This window comes from Diceros bicornis, unplaced genomic scaffold (assembly GCF_020826845.1).
Source record: "Diceros bicornis minor isolate mBicDic1 unplaced genomic scaffold, mDicBic1.mat.cur scaffold_55_ctg1, whole genome shotgun sequence".
Classification (NCBI taxonomy): domain Eukaryota; kingdom Metazoa; phylum Chordata; class Mammalia; order Perissodactyla; family Rhinocerotidae; genus Diceros; species Diceros bicornis.
In genome coordinates, this window is record NW_026691429.1 from 108,688 (window position 1) to 129,886 (window position 21,199).

At 36.0% G+C, this 21,199-nt stretch overlaps 1 long non-coding RNA gene across 1 annotated transcript; it reads left to right on the forward strand.

Annotated features, from left to right (window-relative positions):
* Nucleotides 1-812: 812 nt before the first annotated feature.
* LOC131403138 (uncharacterized) lies at nt 813-20,679 on the forward strand. Its single transcript, XR_009219228.1, has 4 exons — nt 813-929; nt 10,130-10,193; nt 19,184-19,279; nt 20,517-20,679. It is a non-coding gene; the product is annotated as an uncharacterized LOC131403138 (long non-coding RNA).
* The last annotated feature ends 520 nt before the right edge of the window (nt 20,680-21,199 follow it).

Below are 21,199 nucleotides of genomic sequence, written 5' to 3' on the forward strand. Positions count from 1 at the left end.
GAGATGAAGGCTAGGCTCGATGCACATATTCAGTTTGTCTTATTGAACCAAACATGATGACTAAATTAAAAACCCTATAATCAGGACCATAGCCCACTTAAGATATTGCCTTTATTAAAATGACTAAAGTTTTATTAAATAAGAACTGACCGTAATCTTTGCTTTCCGTAGTTACTTCTGAGAGTGTAAACTTCATCAAATATTTGAAATCCTTACACGGAAGCTGTGACTCCTGACCTGTTGGTTGGAGCCTACCTCCAAGTGCAAGCTTTGAGTTTATAAGAATGGGTACCTATAGCTGTCGAAAAGGCAGGAGGAAAATTAGATTCCAGGAGTAATAGACCCAAGACTCCTGGTTTATTCAACATGGGACTGGCTCGTTGCAGAACTGAGAAATACCTTTTTATCTCTCAAGTTTTAGGCTTATTTAACATTTCATATGGCTATTTTAGATTCCAAATATTATTATCTAGTATAAAAGAGTGCTTTATGTTTTTCTTAATTCTTAAGATGCACAGTAGTCATGAACAGTAATAAGTGTATCATTGAAGAATTATCGTTGGAGCATTGATAGGATTTAAATTCTGTATCTGTACGGTATAATATTAGGTTCTCATTTTAAGCTTTATATTTGAAAAGCCGGGTATAGCAGAATATTAATAGTAATGTAATAATCACAAGAGTTTCAACATGGTAAAAAAGTGCTAGTAGGCAAGTATGTATTTGGTTTTCAAACGGTATCTAATTGTTCTTATCAGTATCGAAAGATCCTGTTACTGCATGTGTCCTTATGTTTTATTTCGTTTCTTTTAGGTCTCTTTTATTCAAAACCTTGTATTTTGTGTAGAAAGAGTTTACCGTGTGCCTGATTTTGGTGTCTGGGAAAGAGGAAGCAAATATAATAATGGCAGCACAGAGCTACATTCGAGGTAATTTGTTTATTTCTAAGGGTTTTTTTTTTTTAATTTAAATGTGTGGAATTTGAATATGAATAAAAATCAAAAGTATTAGATGGGAACTGTGGTTTCTATGTTAATTTCATCTCTTTTTTTTTTTTTCTATGTGATGCAGATGAAATTCACTTAAAATTAAACCAGAAGAGTCTGCTCTCAGTGCCGATAAACAGATGCAGGAAAGGAGCAGGGTGTCTTTCCCAGCCTCCCGTGGTGTTGGTACATGCATATCAGCCTCCAGTCCACGGCTTGGCCTTGCTGCTCAGCCAAGTCATTTTCTTTTTCCTCTTTACAATGACACTCTTTGAAAGATCAAGGAAATTAAAATTGCCAAACACCTATGTATATACATTGCATGTAAAATTCCCTTCCATGTTATAGAGCTGATTTTTGTCCTAATCAGAGATACTTATACTCTTCATATAAAACTTAACATTCATTGTTTTCTCTGAGAGGTGTGGTCACCATCTTGAGCTGTGGTTTAGGGGGTTTGAATAAACAAGAATAGTTGATAACTTATGTTAGTAGTTTGTGAATTTCCTTTACTCTTTAGGGTGAGGGAAATAGCTTTAATGACTGATTGCACCTTTCAGATGTAAATTTTTGCCCAGGAGGTCATCTTTTAACTAAAAAGTGTAGCTCAATGAGTCCTATCCATTTCACACTAAAAGATTTAAGAATTTAAAGGTGATTAACTATAGGTCAGTTTACATCATTGAGACTTGAAGTAGAGAAACAGTTTAAGAAACACTGGTTAAGAGGAATCCACAGCTGTATATTTTTTTGGGTAGAAGAACTAATCACACAGAAAACTAAGCCAATATAAGATATAAACTAAGATATAGAAACTGGCTCCAGATCTCTAGCTGTGTATCATCTCCATGCCTCAGTTTCTTCATCTATAAAATGAAGATAATAATAGTTTCTACTTTATAAAGTTGTTATAATGATTGAGTTAATATATATGTAAAGCATTTGAATACCTGGCATAAGTGAGCACTAGAATACAAGTGTACTCACACATTTAAGAATATTTTAATAACAAAGATTGAAACAAAAAGGACTTCAGTTAACTCTGGGTTAACTAAAATACAAACATTTTTCTGTAAGTTTTATGATTCATATGAGGCATTTTTATAGTGCACAGCAGAATAGTAACAATCAGTGAAGAAGTCAGTGAAGTGGAGAAATAATTTGTGGGAAAGTTCAGTTCAGACATTAAACAAATTCTGGCAAATATTAAAAATAGGAAGATAATGTTATATTTCAGCCATAATCCAAATTAAGTTCTCAACATTTTCCAGATTATCAAATTACAAGAAAGAAAGTGGATTTGATTAGAAAAGGTGATTTTTAAAAATTTACCTTTCTAGCATTTATGATTTATCAGACCTTTTATCTGCGTTTTAATAACCGTTTGATACATGCCAATGTTATCCCACTGACATTATTTTCAGTATAAAATATTTGGAGTAGCATTTTTTCTGTTTATAAAAAGTGTAGTAAATTCAGAAAGAACCTTGGGTGAAAGATACCATCCTCGAAAGTGAAGGTGTTGGAAGGTTTCTAGTGAAAAAACAGGCTCCAACTTGTTTTCTTGTAACTAAGGTGCTAATCTTTAATTGAACCATTAAGGATTTTATTTCAAGGCTTGGAAGATCATTATATGATGTTCTTTGCTACCTTTTGCATGCAAAATTAATCTTAATTGTAGCAGGCCAATTCTATTCAAATGGATGGGTAATGAAGTTTGCCATTAGGTTTGGATGATGGGTTTTATACATTTAACATTGATCTTTTAATTTTCTATGGTATAACACTTTACAATTCTCCATAAGAATTCTAAACATTTTTTTCAAATGTGTCTGACCTCAGATCTCCACAAGCCTTCTTGGATGTGTCACCTCTGGTGCCAAAAGGGTCTATTTTGACACTGCAGGCGGACTTGGCACTGACGGACGCAGCGATAGCGGTAGTCGTGGGAGGCCAGTATCTTTCTGTGCTCAGGCCTGGGTAGTGGAATGTGGAGCTGCTGCTTAGCCTGTTGCTGCTGTAAGACATCCCAGAACTGTCTGTGCCTGGTTGGATCTGATCCTTACTGCTTAGTGCAATACCCTGTTATCTCCTTAAGCTGTCCTCCTCATTTCAGACAGCCTGAAGTAGTCTACAGTAACTCTTGCTGTAAGTACCCACACCACCCTTTTTGCCTTCTGGCTTTCTTTGCCGTTCTCCCTCTAGCTGTGTACTATACGGTCCTCCTTAGCAGGAGTCAGAGAAGAGACAGAGCACAATCTGACTGTTGCCTTGGTGCTCACTAGGGCCTTGGCCAAAGCGACTGGCTTGGTGAATGTTCCTTTCTTCCCTTATCACACTGGGCACATCCCTTCTAAGCTGCAACTTGATCAAAGAAGGTTACCACCCCTAGGCCCCCAAAAGGCACACATAGTATTCCGAAGTCAGAGCCTCCCTTTTCAGCATCCATTCTCAGTGGTCCTTTAATAATTGCAATCTGTGGCACTGTCCAGTTACAGAATATATTTTATTTAGGTCGGGCAGGGAACATTATTGCCTTTTATACGGGAAGAAACTAAGGTTTAGAAGGTTTAGCGATCTCCCCCCGACCCTGCCTTTAAATGATACACCCCAGTAAGTAGTAGAATCAGAACTGGATTCCAGGTGATTGGCCTCCAAGTCCAAAGTTGTTTCTGCTCTTTCACGTTGTATTTTCAAGTCTTAAAAAGTTTTTCTAAAGTTTGAAAGAACAGTAGGGTATATGCTCTTGGTGAAACTGTTATAAGTTTCAAGTATATCTTTGTTTAGTAATCAGTACAGCTTGATTCAGCTTAATGCTTTGATCAGACCCTTCCTGATCTGCCCTTTTCAGCCCCAGGTTTGCTGGTATCCCTTTTAGTCCAAGTTTTTGAATTATTTAGTATTTCTTAGATAAACCCTAGAATTTTTTTCTGAAAGGTGATCTCTTTACATTTATCTGAACCGCATTCTAGCAGCTGCCTCACCCTTTTCAGGGCTTTAGGAAAAGGATCCATTGCTCTAGGCTCACTATGATTTTCTTGAAATGTTTCCTAAGCAAGTGTTCCCTGCTTTCCTGGTTTTTCTGTTGACTTGACTTTCCTCAAGTGACATGCTCCTTTCAGTTTCTCCCAGGGTGTCTGGAACTGTGTCAGCTAATTCTCCTCTTTTCTCTTGTTCAGTCTCTAACAAATGCCTATGTATTTTAAAATCCTATATTATTTGATTTAATTACATTTTCCTCCATATATCTTTTTGGTACCTATTTATTGTAGCACTAATTCTTAACCCCCAGAATTACGTATCCAAGTAGTCTTCTCAGCTGCTCCAAGTTGAATTAAAGTATTTTAATCTTTATATTTCCCCTTCCTCATTTATGTGAGGATATTCCTACACCTTGGGACTACCTTTAAACCAAAATTCTTTGTTTTGGAGAAGAGATGAGTCATCTATAAGATGTGAATTGAACCTTCACCAAGACTAACTTTGAATTTTTTGGCTGTTGGGAAGAAAAAGGAAAATTGTACTTAATAACTTAGTAATGTGGATATCTGCCCAAATAGAAAGAAAAGTTTTTGAAACATTAACTCCTAAATAGAACTTTCTATTTAATAGCATAATTTCCTTTTTTACTTTGTTAAATCTAATATTTGCGGTACAAAGAAGACTGTAGAAGCAAAGAGAATTTAGAAATTTAGATCTGATTTTTCAGTTTTTTTTTTTTTTCATGGTTTTATGTTCTATTCGCTTGGCTTTTCCAATAAAGAAAGCCATCACTAAAATATCAGATAAGTAACCATCATATCACCACTTTACTCAGTTTAAGATGTTTTTAGTGACCATTTTATTCCACACAGTGCTTGTTATTTAAAGTAACTACTTAATCTTCTTAAATCATTTTTGATGTTCCAGTCATTGAACTATGATAGAAGCAACTATCCCTCCGTTCTGCTTCATTTTATGTATTTTTGCTGTACTGAACAATTCATCAGCACCCATTAAAACTATAGTCCTGTCAAGTTCTTGCTGTTTCAGGGGATATGATTGGGTGGCTCAGGGAACTAAAGCATAGTGTTAATGAGCAGGAGGATGTGAATTTAGTTCTCATGCTTGTCAATGAATTTTTTGGATTCTGTGGTGGGTTGTCAATCACTGAGTCCAAACCCATCATCTTTTCTAGAAAAGCTTTGAAATATGCAACAAACCACTTTTATTACAAACTATCTCCCAAGCGAACATCACTTCATTTTAGCCCTGTTAAATGAATGTTGAGGTAACACTTTTCAAGACCAGATTGGTGAATGTTCTACTGGTAGTATTCACCTAATATTAATATATTCAATAACTAATTATAGAGTAATTTAATTTTCTGAGAATGTCTTGTGCTAGTAAAATATTTTTAACTCTTACAACAGTATGTATTATATTTGACAGTAAAATGTAAGATCACATTAGGAGTATGTTTGAGTTTCTAAATAGCTTGCTGTAGCCAGAGATTTAAATAACCAGTGGATAATAAAGTAACATATTTGTGAATTTCAGTTAAGTCCAATTATTTAACCAATTGCATTGGGAAAGAAAGTTAAAAGAGAAAGAGTTCCACATTTACTCTAGTCCAGGTACAGTGTTTGTTTTTTTTTGTAATGCTTTATTTAGAAGACAATTTCAAAATTCATCCTTTAGCTGTCTTGTTAAAGACAAAACCTTGAGTTAGCTACATCGTGTATCTCCTCCAGTGCAGTATTTCTTTTGGATATTTGCCTTTTGAATAATTTATTTATTCTCGCTTCTCAAAATACTACAAACAGTCTTCATAACACATGTACGTCACACTGTAAGTGGAGGTTTTCTGGTATTACTCAGTTAAATGCATGTAAATGTTTGTGCGTTGGGGACTATAAGGGAACTCCTAGGACATCAGGAACACATTCTTAAGCAAGAACACCAGTTGACGATGGATGTTTTTGCATGAACTGTCAGAATAGATGACCCCTAGGGGCTCTCCTAACCCTTAGGTTCCAGGAGTCTAGAATTCTTATGCAGGTACTATTTGGTTTCCATTTGGAGCATGCAAGGCTGAGTATGATTGGCCTACTTATTCTGGGTACGTGATAGAATTAGGAACCTGACTTAGGTTCTTTTCTGGTTACCTATTGTTGCCAATAAACTACCCCCAAATTAGAGGCATAAAACAACAACAATATTTTATTAGTATTAACTCTCATAGTTCTGAGGGTTGCTGGGCTAAGCTAGGTGGTTCCTGCTCAGGGTCTTTTATGCATTTTCCGTCAGTTGTGGGTGGGGTTGGAGTCAGCTTGATGGCTTCCTCACTCAGGTATCGGAATGTTGACTGGAACCTTGGCAGGAGCTGTCTGCCACAAGACTTATATGAAGTTTTTTCATATAGACTTCCTCACAACATGGTGGCTGGGTTCCAAGGTCCAGCGTCACAAAAGAGAGGGCCAGGTGGGGGCTGTATTGCCTTTTATGACCTAGCTTTAGAGGTCATGCAGTATAACTTCCACCACATTCTATTTGTTAGAGTCAGTAAGACCAGGCCATATTCTAGTGAGGGGAATAAGAGTCCACCTCTTGATGGGAAGACTGTCAAAGAATTTGCAGACATGTTTGAAACTGGCACATATTTTTCGCTTGGACTTTATTCCTTCAGGTTCTAGGCCTTGTCATTTCTCTGTTTTCTTTTTCCTACCTTCCTGTGGGTTCTTCAGCATTTTTTAGAATTGCGTATTGATTTATCTGTAATGATTTTGAAGGTATCTTTTTGTATAGCTTTTTAGCGATTGCTCTAGGTATTACATTATATATCTAAACTGAGTGTACCGCGGTCATTATTTCACCCACTGGAGGCAAATATAGAAGTCTTACCTCCATTTATGTCTTGTTACGCTCCCCCATTTATATTATAGTTATCATAAATATTTTTCCCACATGCATTTAGAACCCACAGTGTTACAACTGTTGCTGTAATTGTCAAACATAATTTATAAAACTCAAGAGGAGAAGAAAAGCCTATCGTGTGTACCCATATTTTTGCTTACTATATTTTTTCTTCCTTTTTGATTGTTCCAAGGTTGATTGGTTGGTTGGTTGCTTGCAATCATTTTGTTTTGAGAATTTACTTTAGTCATACTTTTAGGGTAGATCTACTGGTGACAGATTTCTTATTTTTCTTTCATCTGGGAATGTCTTGTGTAAATAAATAAACAAATAGGATATATTTACTGGTATAAGATTCTGGGTTGACAGTTCTTCTGTTTCAATGCTTGAAAACACTTGCGCCACATCCTTTTAGCCTTCATGGTTTTTGGTAAGCAATTCATTGTCATTCCGTTGTTTTTCCCCTATAGGTAAAATGTTGTCCATGGCTACTTTAAAGATTTTTTCTTTGTCTTTAGTTTTCAAAAGTTTTGATGTGCCTAGCATGGATATATTTATTTTATTCTGATTGAGTTTCACTCGCTGCTTGAATCTGTAGCTTTTTGTTTCTTGCAAATTGGGAAGTTGTCTGCCATTATTTCAAGTACTTTTTTTTTTAGCTCTGCCCTTTTTCTTCTCTCCTTGAGGGAGTCCAATGACATGAATGTTAGATCTTTTGTTATAGCCCCAAAGGTCCCTGAAGCTCTCTTCGTTTTTTTTTTCTAGTCAATTTTTTTCTCTTTTGTTCTGATTGGATAATTTCTATTGTTTTATCTTCCAATTTGGTTATTGTTTCCCCTTTCTCCCCCATTCTGCCATTGATCCTGTCCACTGAGCTTTTAATTTTTATTATTGTAATTTTTCACTTGTAAAAACTTTGTTTACACTTTTCTGTTTCTTAGCTGAGGCTTTCTATCTTTTCACTTGTTTCAATCATATTTATAATTGCTCATTGAAGAATTTTTATTATGGCTGTTTTAAAATCTTTGTTAGATAATTTTAACATTGCTTTCGTCTCAGTGTTAGCATCTATTGATTGTCCTTTTTCATTCAGTTTGGCTGGGTCTGGTTCTAGACATGATCAGTGATTTTTGATTGAAATGTGGACATTTTGAGTATTATGTTGTAACACCCTGAATCTTATTTTAACTTTCTATTTTAGCTATATTTTTTTGGCACCACTCTGCCAGGGGAAGGGGGCAGGGTCATCACCTCATTACTGCTGGGTAGGAATGTAAGTCTAGGTTTTTCTTTGATATCCAAGATGGAGACTCTTCATTGTTGCTGGGTCCAGTTGGGATGCCTAGTTCCCCAGTAGGCCTCCACTGATACCTCCTTGGCTAGGAAGGATAGGAGTGCCTCATTACTCATTCCCAGTTGGCCTCTACTTATGGAACAGGGAGAGGATATGGCCTCTTTGCAGCTGGGCATTAGTGAAAGTACTGACTCTCCATTGGACCTCCTCTGATGCCATCCCAGCAGGAAGGGTAGGTTCACCTCATTACTGGCAAGCAGGTGTGGAAGTCTAGGCTTTCCGTGTGTTCTCCACTGACGCTGAAGTGTGAGGGGGGAGACTTCTTAACACTCATTGGTAATGAAAGTCTTGGCTTCCTTCTTGGACTTCTCTGACACCACACGGCAGCTGAGAGGGTTGCAGGTTGGGTGCAGTTCCTTATTATAGACTCAATGTAGAAGTCTAGGTTCCCCACTAGCCTTTACAGGAGTGAGTGGGGGTAGGGCCACAGTTTTCTTTTCTTGAGTGGTTCTTCTCTAAATTTTAAACTGTCTAAATTTTGAGTGGTTGTTGTCTATTGTGTTTTGCTAGGCTATCCTTTTCCTGGTCCTTTAGCTAGAGAGAGCAGGCTTTTGTTGGGGCTTTTTTTAATACACCTACTGGCATTTCCTGGTTTTTGGCTTCTTTAGCTCTAAGTCTGGTATATTGGAGGCAAAAAGGAAACTCAGGGAACTTACCAAGTGTTGTTCCTAGAATCCTAAGGCTCCTAGCCAGTCTGCCTTTCCATCTTTCTGAGGCTTTTTATTTTTGTTATGTGATGTCCAGGGTTTTTTGTTGTACTTAGTGAGAGAAATAGGGAAACTTATGTCTACTCCACTTCCCCATCCATGTATTTTAAAAGGTTTCCCACCTATTTACTATCCTGTATTAAAAGTAATGCATACTTGAGAACATTTCATGTAAACAACCCATTGAAAATGTAGATAATGATGATTCGAATAGCTTAGAACAGTGGTTCTCAAATTTAAAGTGCATTTAACCCCCTGGGGGGCTTTTTAACACTGATTGTTGGGCCCCACTCCTGGAGAGGAGTGAGAATTGGCATTTCTAACAAGTTCCCAGATAATGCTACTGCTCTGGGGACCACACTTTGATAATCACTCCTTTAGAGAAATGCTGAAATGATGACTGATCATTAATTTTAAATGATATTAATAGCATATGCATTTGCTTTTAATAAAAACAGAAAAAATGCAATAAGTAAAATAAACTGGATATTAGATCTAAAATATTTAAATGTTATTTATAAGATGACAGTCATATTTTTAATGAAATTTGTCTTCCCATTTTCCAGCACTATTGTATGTGGCATTTGAGAGGGCAAAGGAGTACGTATTTTATTATAAACAGAACAATATAGCAAAAAATGAGAGGTATGATGATCAGTTGTTTTGTGAGCATAAAGTAATGCCTATTTTATTGGACTCTAAGCAAAGAGTATTTGAATGGGTATATTAAACCCCACTCCGTGGTAAGTGTATGATGTGCAAGAACTTTTTTTAAGGCTCAGAGTTGATATCAGAAAAGCTCTTTTACATTGATCTGAGCTAATGATGCGCAACCTTGTTATTACTGTGCACATATTATAATATACCTTCCTCTAAAGTTCATCTTTTTTTTTCTTGAGTTAGTGAATATAAATGATACTGGAATTAAAACTACTCCCATCAATAGTATGACCATTTGCCTAGATCAAGGTGAACTTAGAAATATTTTTCCCAGAAGATCACTAACTATAAAAAAGAGAAATTAAAATAGTGAAATGTCAGACTGCGATCTCTTAGACATTATTCTTCCTACAGAAGTTGTTCTAAGTTTTAATAAAGAAACTTACTTGTGAATATTCATCAGATAATGGTTCTTATTTTGTAGCCAGATATATTAGAGTTATAAAGTATTTCCTTTTCTCTTTTAGCTCTGTTGGCTTAGCAAAAGCAGCTCTAGAAGCAATTAATGGATTCAACCTCTTTGGCAACCAGGTAAAAAAAACAGCAATAGTAACAATAAACTGTGATTGTTTATTTGAATTATGTTTTTAATTAATTTGGCCATTCATTAACCAAGTTGTTCCTTATGATCAGAGAATGTCTGAAATTTATGTGGCAGACCATGGTTGAACAGACTTTCCTTTGAATATGATTTGCCGGTTAAATTTTAGTTTTCTAACTAAAAAACATTGCTTAATTAGAAAAAAAAAAAAATCTCTTCATAAAGAATTCTCATTGTCTTTGTTCCCTAGCTTTTTCCTCAGGTCTCTTGTTGAGCTTTCACAGTTTTAAATATTCCTAGCCTTATATATCATATATTTTCCATATTAGTTCTCATGTTGGTTTCAACTTAATGTAAATCTTATGTAGAGGGGAATTTGTGTAATATGTGCAGCCAAAGAATTGGAAATTTTAATCCTAGCTTAACCCTCAACTGGCTGTAATTATATGTCTAAATCTCATTTTCTTCGGGATAAAAGAGAAATCCTAAGGGTTGCCTTAAATTTTCTTAAAACAAGATCTTTAACAAGTTTCTGCACCCAATCAAGTGACCGTGGATTGAGTTGTCAATGAAAGGGAATAAAATGTAGGAATACAGGTTATTACTCTGGATCAAGAACTAGGCTAATTGTCTTTAGCAATTTTTGTAAAGATTCTTAAGATGGGAGGGCAAAGGCGGTTTCCAGCTGATATTATAATTAACCTTAAGTTATTAAAATGCTTGGTGGTCTAGTGGTTAAGATTCAGCACTCTCGTTGCTGTGGTCTGAGTTCGTTTCCTGGTCAGGGAACCTCACCACCCATCTGTTGGTTGTTATACTGTGGCAGCCATGTGTTGCTGTGATGCTGAAAGCTATGCCACTGGTATGTCAAATACCAGCAGGGTCACCCGTGGTGGACAGGTTTCAGGGAAGCTTCCAGACCAAGGCAGACTAGGAAGAAGGACATGACCACACATTTCTGAAAAAATTGGCCATGAAAACCCTATGAATAGCATTGGAGCATTATCTGATACAGCACCAGAAGGTGAGAGGATGGAGCAAAAAGACCAGGCGGGGTTCTGCTCTTTGGTACACAGGGTCACTAGGGGTCGGAACGGACTTGATGGCACTAAAAACAACAACCAATTAAAATGCCGAGTCAGTAAAAATACATTTTAGAAAGTTATGCAGATATGCAAAAGGTAACATGGTTTTTGTTATGGCAATTGTAATACTATGTACCCGAAGTCTTGAATTTAAGAAAGTTTTAAGTTGAAGTGTTATAGTACAACTGCCTCTCTTTCACTCCCTACATCCACAAACTCACTTCTGTTCTCACTCTAACTTCCTCTTGGAGGATGGACTCTGCTTACATCCAGGACATGAAGAATGAAGAATGAACATAGACATGAACGGATTGGGAAGAGGGGAGCAGCACCTTATTTTGGGTGCCCAAGACTAAATCGCCCACTTCCCACACTCTTCCTCCTCTCTCAAGACCTCTGGCTGGAGAAATGGAGAGATCAGAGCTCATGGGGGTTTGAGGGGTGTGAGCCTATCGAAATCATGATTATTAATATTATGCCTCTCCTGGAGATTCTTGGTGCCTCTGGCACTGATCTCTTGGCTTATGTCAACATTTCTTTCTCACTGGAAGAGTCAACATACTCATGGAAGTCCCACATGTATCCTTCAGTACTTCTCATTTCCTTTTCACCCTTGCCTCACTCTCAGTACATTCATTTAAATTAGTGTGTACATGTGTATGTATGAATTTGTGTGTGTATATGTGTGTGTGTATGTCTGTGTTTGTGTTTGTGTATGTATATAGGTATATTAGATAGATAGGTAGGTGGGAAGGAAGGAAGGAGTATGGCATAAAGGTATAAAGGCATAAACATGGCATAAAGGTATGGCATTGTAGCATTATTTACGATGGCCAAGATATGGAAACAACCTAAGTGTCCATCGATGGATGGATGAATGGATAAAGAAAATGTGGTAAATATATATACAATCATGTGGCGCATTGCGATGTTTTGGTCAACAATGGACTGCATATATGATGGTGGTCCCATAAGATTAGTACCATGTAGCATAGGTGTGTAGTAGGCTATACAATCTAGGTTTGTGTAAGTACACTCTGTGATAGTCACACAATGATGAACAGCATACAGTGTGCCTAAAAGCACATTTCTCAGAACATATCCCCATCATCAAGTGATGCATGACTATACAATGGAACATTATTTAGCTATGAAAAAGAATGAAATCTTGACATTTGTGACAACATAGATGAACCTTGAGGGCGTTATGCTAAGTGAAATAAGTCAGACAGAGAAAGACAAATAGCATATGATCTCACTTATATGTGGAATCTAAAACAACAAAACACCAAGCACATATATACAGAGAACAGATTGGTGGATGCCAGAGGTCGGGGGTGGAGGGTGGGTGAAATAGGAGAAGGGGGTCAAAAGGCACAAACTTCCAGTTATAACATAAGTCATGGGGATGTAATGTGTATCATGGTGACTATAGTTAATAATACTGTATTGCATATTCGAAAATTGCTAAGAGTAGATCTTAAAAGTTCTCTTCACAAGAAAGAAAATTTTTGTAACTATGTACGGTGATGGATGTTAACTAGACTTATTGTGGTGATCATATTGCAGTATATACAAATATTGAGTCATTATGTTGTACACCTGAATCTAATATAATGTTATACGTCAATTATACCTCAATTAAAAAAAAAAGAATGGCATTGTATTTGGAGTCAGGAGACTCACTGTACGCTCTGTACTCCCACTAGTGAGTTCTGTGACATTGGCTAGTTGTTTACCTGTCTCGGCTTCCTCAACTAAAAAAATAGAGATAATGATACTAGGACCTAACTCAGAAGGTTTTCATGCAAATAAAAAGCTTAGTATAGTGCTTGGCAAAGATTAAACCCTCAATAAATATTATCTCTTGTTATTGTTAATGAAGTACTGGTAATGTTAAAGAACGGAAATGAAGAGATTGGACTGAAAAGCTTCTAGAGAGTATTTCAAGGAGACTTAGAGGAGTCATGGACTAAATCAATAGTGTTACAGCAGCAGTCTGGAAAGATACAGGTCTTGCTCTTCTGCCTTCCATGGCATACCAAGTAGTGTGCTGAATGGAGTTTTGTGTCTAGGTTGGACATTATAAGGTATTGGTCAGCTCTTTTTTGCAATCGTGCCATCTCCTTTGATGTCCCTGAGTCTTAGTGTATGTTGCTTATGTGTCTGGTATATATACTACATATATGCCTCCACCTACATAGAAGCCCACACGTATACATGCTACCTTTCCTAACTACCCATGTTTCAGGGCTCTGTCTTCAGCCTACTTTTCCCAGGAAGCTTTCATAGATCTCTTAGCCATAACTCTAAAAGCACTGAATTGCTCTACTATACTTTCTGATTCTGAGTTATAAATATACTGCTAGAATTGTTCCTCAGCCATAATGTCTCAGTCTTGGCTGCACAGTGGAATTATTTGCAATACTGATTGCTGGGCTCTACCCCTGGAGATTCTGATTTAATTGGTCTAGGGGGAGACCTTGGCCTTGAGATGTTTCCAACTGCCCAGGAATTGTAATGTTCAGCCAAGGATGAGAACGACTGCTCTAAGCAGAGTTAATATTGACCTTGGTTAGCTCATGTCCATTCCCAGCAGAGCTGTGTGCCAAATGTTTGCCGAGTTGACTATTCGTTGAGTATTTTGGATGGAAATATAGACAAATAATGTCTTATTCCTTTAGCCACATAGATGTCACATGTTGCAAGTGGAGCTCTCCATGTTCCTTTTTTTTGGATAATATCAAACAGTATCCTAGTTTTACCAATTCCCTTTCATTTTTGTTTCTGATGTGGAGAATTACAGAAACCTGACTTTGTTAATGTTAAAATTCCCACCTCTACAGCAAAGTTAAAAATATACCTGCTAAATAGTAGCACATTTAAGAGTGCATATGATCTTTTCAGTGTTTAATCATTTTATCATATTGCTCCATGTCCTTCAATGGGCTGTGGTCTAATTAGAAGTCAGTGGCTGGGAAAAGAACTGATGTAACAAAGAAATGTTTTTATTCAAATGAAAACCTATAGAAACCTCCTCAAGATTTGAGGGATTTCAGATCAGATGAATATTCTCAGCTATTTCCAAAAACTGTTGATGTAGTGTTTTAGAAGACCTGATCATGTGTCTTTAACTAAATTAATTTAGAGCTTTGAAAAAGTACACCTATTGATCGCAACTCAGACAATCTTAGATCTTTGGAGCTGGAAGGGCCCTTCTCTCAAAATGAGTGGTCACAGAGTTGAGGTGGCTTTTCACTGGTCATGCAACAAAGAGGCAGAACAGGAATTAAACCAAAGCCACTTGGTAATGAATCTGGAATATCAACTATTAGTACAGGAAATCTTAAATCTTGAATGCTTTCTACCTTTAGAGGTGAGAACTGTGCATTTGCTTTTGAAAACTTTTAAGCCATTTTCTTCTTTTTTAAAAAATTTAATTTTTTTATTGAGGTGTAATCAACATATTAGTTTCAGGTGTACAACATAGTGATTCAGTATTTGTATATATTATGAAATGATCACCATAATAAGTCTAGTTAACATCCAAACCCACACGTAGTTACAAATTTATTTTTCTTGTGGTGAGAACTTTTAAGATCAACTCTCCTAGCAACTTTCAAATATGCGGTACAGTATTGTTAACTGTAGTCACCATGCTGTATATCACGTCCCCATGAGTTATTTATTTTATAACTGGAAGTTTTTACCTTTTGACCACATTATTTTCTTCTTAATTGTTGAACTTCTGAATGAGACATCCACTTGGCAAACAGCGTGAAAGGCTTGCCTTTTGCCCTTTTTGTGCTTCAGTGTATGAGATAAGATAAATGTTAATTTTTATTTTTATGGAAAATTGTTGGGTGGAATAAGCTTTTAGCTTTGATAATGGTTATTATGTGTTCTTACACTTCCTTTCTTCTTTTTTTTAAAATGTCAGACTTGTCTTATTATTCAAGGAAAAAACCTTATCATTTAAATCTTCCCTGTGAAAGCAAGTTATTTTTCTTTGGCAGAAAATATCTAAGAAGAAAATGTGATAAAATGGCCTAATGTCTTTAGTGATAAATTTATAATAAAGGCTAATTTGGAGCATTTAGAAACATACTCATCAATATGAGAATCACATATTTCATCATACTTTCAAATATGTTCTCTATAAATATAGTGACATATATAATATTTAAGTGATATTTGACACTATTTAAATAATAATTTTTAAATAAATTATAATTCACACTCAGCAAATGTCATAGACATGCTAAGCAACAGTTTTGTGGTTCCTGGGTCTGAGTCTCAGCTCTCCCCTTTCTGAAACCCTAAGAATTACTACTCAGGTTCACCTCGCTCTGTAGTTGGAAAGTTCTTTTAACGCATGTGAGTAGAATCTTCTGTAGAAAAGAGAAGCATGGCTTGTGAGAGGGGCTGCTGGAAGCTACTGTTGGGCCAGTAAGTAAAAGTTGACTATTTACATGCCCATTGCCACCACAGCCATGATGCAGAGGGGTAATTCCCATCAGTAAATATCCTTTCTGTAAGAATCCTGCTCTCCAGGCTCTGCCACGGAGCTCAAGAACAGCTTAATGCTGAACTAGGGAAGAAAGTCTCCTGATGGTAGTTCTGTGGTATGATTTTGCATTCAGAAGAACAGAAATCATGTGTAGTAGATACACTGAGTGGGTTCATCTTGTTTTATGCTTTGATGCTATGTGGCAGCAAGCCTATTAGCTCAGGTTCAGAGAAGTGATTGATGGGGTAAAGAAAGGCCCAGACAATCCTTCAAATCATTTCCCTTTGAATTGAGACTAAAGAGATCAGCAGTGTCTTATGGTCATAGATGTCACCCTTGGCTTTAGGTACCATCTCAAAAGTGTTTGTTGCAGTCATGGAGTCTGAGGTAGATGGTTCAGTGCAGCTCTTCCCCACCATTGGAACTCAAGTCCCCATGACAGTGGTTAGGTTGAATCGTCTTCTAGTGTATTTACTAGAAAGTAGTCATAGAAACTCAGTTTGGGAATACAGTTTGAGCTATCAGTCTTAAAATATGCTCTGTAGATGGAGTCAGGATATGATGGTAGAGTTGTGATAATTTCAGGAAACGGAAGATGAAAATAAAATATACAGTGTTAATCAGATACTTTGGAGTGACATATACATATAAAACATCCTTTCATATTCCTGGTTTTGATTGGAGAAATCACAATACTGACAAATGAGCTGAGGCCAGAATCTAAAAGGTAATGACTAGAGAAATTGCTCATGTTATGCAGAGCATTCAAAGCAATGCAGACATATCAAACTTCCTTTGAAATTTGCAGGCATAAAATTAATGTGTCTGATGATTTAAAGTTGGTGATAATTAATTCCATAAGTAGGGTCTCCTTGATGACTTTCTTAAAAATTTGCTTCTGAAGAGGAATAGGTGCCCATGGTCTTAGGTGAATTTTATGGTGAATTTTATCTTCCTGTGAATCTTGGCCCTATGCCTAAGCATGGTATATTTTTTAAGAGGACAGCCACACAATATAGTTAACTAGCATTTGCTCTCACTGTTAAAATCCAGTAATATTATGAAATTATTTTTCCCTTTGTGCATATTTCTTAGAGGCTGGCAGAGGAAGAAACCTGAACAAATACTTTGATGAATTTAGATAAATAAACCATTTATTCGTGGCCAGAAAATAGAAATTGGCTTGTTTATATTAATCAGATAATGGCAAGAATTGCCAAATTTGCTATTTCACTTCATTATTTATAAATTACACTAGTTAGATTTTATCTTTTAAAAATTCAGTTCAAGGCAGACTGATTTGGCATGCAATTAACTTTATTAATTATGAGCCTAAAGATAAATTATAAGTCCTGTTATTTTGTGTATTCACAGGCTCCCAACATCTCATACCTATTCATTTCTCTGCTGTTTGTTCTAACTACCCTGCCTGCTCCCCTTCCCACAAAAATTCAGATCCTAGCTTTGGTCCTTGCCTTCTCCATGAAGTATCCCAGGTTCCCTATTTTGTTTTTTTTATGTTACCTTTAGAGATTTATTATCATTATTATTCTCTCATCTAAGCCACTCACTTGGTACATAGGCCCATATCTTGGTACATCGTCATGTATTGCCTGCCATGTGCAGTCTTTTTGTTTTGTTTAATATTCATCTGGTTAGGACTGAATATCACCTGGGTCAGCTCCTTGAGAGCAGAGGTCAAGTTCTATCTTGTTTTCCTCAAAGCAGAGAACACATCACTCTGACAGTGGCAGATACCGCATGAAGCTTTGTTGAATTCAATTTTGTCAGTGGATATGAAAACTAGGGAATTTCAAATAATAGAAAGGACAGTTTAGTGTTAATCTGGTTGTAGAATGACAGCCTCACTCATTTCTTCTTCATTTATTAATTTACTCGTCAGAGTTAAAACAGATTTAAGAAATGATATTATGAATGAGAAATCATTCTATTTTTTTTTTTTTGGTGAGGAAGATCAGCCCTGTGCTAACATCTGCCAATCCTCCTCTTTTTTTGCTGAGGAAGACTGGCCCTGGGTTAACATCTGTGCCCGTCTTCCTCCACTTTATATGGGACGCCGCCACAACATGGCTTGCCAAGCGGTGTGTTGGTGCGCGCCCAGGATCCGAACCGACGAACCCCATGCTGCCGCAGCGGAGCGTGCGCGCTTAACCACTTCCACCACCGGGCCGGCCTGAGAAATCATTCTATTTTATGAGCTAATACTCATGTATGTACGTGGGTTAACAGGAAAAATGTACATATAGTGAGTCTGATATTTGGAGGTAGGGCCTAGTACCACTAGACATTGAGTTTCAGTCTAGGTGATTGATTTGAGGTATTTTAGTTTCAGAGTGAATGCGTCTTTGAAGTTGGTGAGAATTAGAATGATAGTTCTCTTCTTCCCTTCCCCATGTGTTTTTCTGAGTATTCTCTTATAATGGAAGCTGTATTTGTATTCCAGTTTCATTCTCTGTGTTTTCAAAATGTTTAGCTCCCCAGTAAAAGAACAAAGCTATGTTTACTTATGGCTATGCTCATAAATACGGAAAGCACTAATGGCTAAATATTAAATTTTTTTTAACTTGGTTAGCAGACCAATTGACATTTTTTGTTACACCTGTCTTTTTGTTCAAGTTTTTTGGCTCTTACTTGAAAGATATTTTTTATTGTGGGAAATTGTATAACTTAGTGGTTAAGGTGTGGGCTTCTGTGTTAGAGACTTGATTTTGAACCCGTGCTCTATTAAACTAAGATTTAGCATCTTTTTCAGTAAAATGGGGATAATAATCCTCTATATATGGGGATTAAATGAGATAATCCATGTGAAGCATAAAGCACAGTGCCTGACACACAGTGAATATTAGCTTTTATTTGCATTTTTATTATTTGAGATTCTCCTGTCTCTATATTTTAATCAAGTAGTTTTTATATCTATAATTCTAGATTGTATCTAAATTTGCTTAGTTTGATCATATAATCAACATTCTTTATTAGGACTGTACAATTCAGATTTTGTGAACTCAAATTGGTTCTTGTTTTATTCCTTGTCAAAAATGTGAGTAAACTATTTGTATTTTTATTAACATGAATATCCTTAATTGATTAGGTATCTTACAATCAATACATTTTGATTTATAAGAAGACTGAGGAGAAATAGGGAAATGTAAAAATAACATTTTTTATGATTATAAAATGAATGTTTATTGCAAGAAATTTGGGAAGTGCTGAAAGTATAAAAAAAGAAAATTAAAATCTTCTGTAATGCCACTCTCAATGCAACCAGTGTTAGTGTTTTTGTGAAATTTCTTACAGTCAAAATGCCCAATGTTCTACATGTCGTTTTTTCTTAATTTAGGAAATGTTTTTCTCTTTCTTGTTCCAGGGCTGTTCTTGGTCGGTTATATTTGTGGATCTCGATGCTCACAATCGCAATAGGCAAACTTTGTGCTCACTCTTACCCAGAGAATCAAGATCTCATGTGAGATATTTTTATAATAAATTAATAAGAGCTATCGTTTATGATTGTTATGTAATTTTGTTTACTTTTCTAAGAATGTGTTCCAGAATGTTAGAGGTTGCCAGCAGAGAAGAGAAGAGAGAATAGACGTTGCCTCTCACTTGCCTGGTCTGTGGAGGTCTTGTTCAGGAAGTGAGCAGAGCTGTGGACACAGCTGCTTTGTCTTTCGAGTCTTTTGTAGAACAGGAGAAAAGTAGACCTTTTATTTTTTCAGGAGGGAGTAGCAACATTATACCAAAATGAATTTTTTTGTCACAGAATATTAGAAAAATATTTTTCATAATTTATATTCCTTTTGAATAAAATTATTTTTCATGCTTCTTTTCTCTCATTCGAGTCACAATTTTTTTTGGCTGATAAACTTTTATATGCCTATAGTACGCAATTGCGGATTTTTATAGGGGTTATTTATGGCTCTATTCTTAGAAAACACTCAAAATGGAATAATTTAATTATTTAAAAATAACTGTTTTATAGAAGTAATGCAGGATTATGATCAAAGAAAAACAAAACCCACAAATAAGCAAGTAATAATAATATAATATCCACTCGTTATTCCACCACTCAGTTATAATCTTAGGGTGACAACATTTGTGTTTATATGTTTTTATATATTTTTATATACATATATACTTTTCATTTTATAATACTGGGATAATATTGTTCATAATATTTGATAATCTGGTTCTATGAATGGACATGTTTCCAGATCAATAAATGTTTCTACAATATAAACTTTAATGGCTGCTAATTTACTTATCTAATTGTTGGACATTTAGATTGTTTTGTGTTTTTCACTGATACCAAAAAATTGTTATGAGAAACTAAGTTTTAATGATTAGTTATTGGTGTTAAATTTTTACACACTGCCTTAATTAATATCTTAAAGTTTGAGTCCAGTGTTGAACCTTGAAAATACTCCTTATTGGTGAATAAAGTTTTATCTCCTCTGTAAGCTTCACTAAACCATACCATATAAGCGTCTGTGTGTCCCTTGTAGCACAGCAATCTCACTGTCAGTTAAAGACTTTTATTGACTTATTTATTGACTTATTTCTTATTTACTTACCTTTTATTATCTATTCCTTATTTATTGACTTATTTTTATCGGCTTTTCATCTCCATGATTCTCCTTGGGCTGTGTTGATCATATCACTGCAGGCACTTACAGTCCCTTCTTTTTTTTTATTGCTGCCAGAACACAGATGCTGCCCTGCTCCCCTGCATCACTTATCCTGCATTTGCCCTGGATGATGAAGTTCTGTTTAGCCAGACACTTGATAAAGTGGTTAGAAAATTAAAAGGAAAATATGGATTTAAACGTTTCTTGAGAGATGGATATAGAACATCACTGGAAGATCCCAACATACGCTGCTACAAACCAGCTGAAATGAAGGTATCAAAAACTATTCCATATCAGGGCATAACAGAGTGGTCAAAAGCACCGATTGAGGAGTCAGACTTCTTGGGTTTGACTTCTGGCTCTGCTACTTACTAGCTGTCTGGCCTTGGGCATGTTAATTAACCTCTCTGTGTTAATATTCTTCATTGGTAATATAATAGTACCTACTATTATTGGTCCTATTATTGAGGTTCTTGTGAGGATTAAATGAGTTAGTATATATAAAAATGCTTAGATCGGTGCTTCGCACATCGTAAGCACTTGATAAGTGTTAGCTCTTACCACCAGTGAAGCCCATTTGCTCATATGGAGCCATATTGATTCATCGGGTGAATAATTCTTCTTTCACACTTTCAGAACTCTGCCTGCCTGTTTCATACCATTTGTCTCATGTAATAGAAAATATCTATTTGTGATCCAATTTTCAATCTGTTAAGCAAATGCTCTTTTTTTTTTGTTTCACTTAGACACTTCCCTTT